This window comes from Egretta garzetta, unplaced genomic scaffold (assembly GCF_000687185.1).
Source record: "Egretta garzetta isolate BGI_Z169 unplaced genomic scaffold, ASM68718v1 scaffold1135, whole genome shotgun sequence".
In the NCBI taxonomy this organism is placed as follows: Eukaryota; Metazoa; Chordata; class Aves; order Pelecaniformes; family Ardeidae; genus Egretta; species Egretta garzetta.
In genome coordinates this window covers 15584-16771 of record NW_009259614.1, presented here as the reverse complement: position 1 = coordinate 16771, position 1188 = coordinate 15584, and the positions used below count along the sequence as shown (strand labels likewise).

The 1188-nt window shown below is 52.6% G+C and overlaps 1 protein-coding gene across 1 annotated transcript in view; it reads right to left on the bottom strand.

Moving 5' to 3' along the window:
• RNF24 (ring finger protein 24) overlaps positions 1–1188 on the bottom strand; it is a 24027-nt gene that overhangs the window by 7762 nt on the left and 15077 nt on the right. The gene's annotated exons all lie outside the window — the stretch shown is intronic.

Sequence of the window (1188 nt, the reverse complement as noted above, 5' to 3'; positions counted from 1 at the left end):
GAAAGATGGGGAAAATCTTTTTAGTAGGGCCAGCTGTGACAGGACAAGGGGTAATGGTTTTAAACTAAACCAGGGTAGGTTTAGACTAGATCTAAGGATTCTTTACAATGAGGGTGGTGAAACAGGTTGCCCAGAGAGATGGTGGAGGCCCACCACCTGGAAGCATTCAAGGCCAGGTTGGATGGGGCTGTGAGCAACCTGATCTGGTTGGAGATGTCCCTGCTCCCTGCAGGGGGGTTGGGCTGGGTGACCTCTAGGGGTCCCTTCCAACCCAAAACATTCTATGATTCTATGAATAAAATGCAGAGGAAATTACTTTTTACAGGTTTACCTCCAAGATCTGCTTATTTGACGCTTTAGAGCAAAGGAGTAGAGAGGTGCCAGTGCTGGCTCTTTCCCCACCACCGCATTGCTCTCCCCGGCCCGGCCGGGCTCCTTGGGCTCTCCAAACCCCACCGCTGCCTTTGATCCTGGCAGGTTTGAACGCAGAAGGCAACCGCCCTGTAAAAAAGGGCTTTTTGAGGGCTACGTGCCCTGCGCCTCCCGTACACTTTGAGCTGCTCTAGTCTGGGCAGAGACGAACCCGGTGCAACCTGCAGCAAAGCATGGGGAGAGGAGACGCGGCAGCATTTACCCAGGGCGAGCGTGCACGCCCTTCAAACGCCTTTTTTTTTCCTTCGGAACTGGGTCTTGGGGGACTGAAGGCAACACGAGATTATTACTTTTACTAATTCAGCAGAGATCAGATGCAAGCAGCTGCCTCCAAAACTTCATTTCCTTTTTCTTCCCTTTTTTTTTTTTATTTTTTCCAAGCAGAAGCAGCAGCCGCGAGGGTGGGCCCCATGCTTTGTACCAGAGTGGTCTGCAGCGGCAGAAGAGCTCAAGATTTGCCTGGACTGCGTGCAGACAGAGATGATCTTTACTTTGCTTTTGGGTGAAACCCCTATCGGGCTCCAGTTTGAGCCAACCCAATTAAAAATGTCCCCTTCCTCCTCCCATCAGAGCGGGTAGTGCACCCCCTATGGACACAGGGCCCACATGCCCTTCTTCCCCGATGCATCGGAACCTGGGGGTACTGGTTGACAGCCGGCTGAATATGAGCCAGCAGTGTGCCCAGGTGGCCAAGAAGGCCAATGGCATCCTGGCCTGTATCAGGAATAGTGTGACCAGCAGGACAAGGGAAGTGAT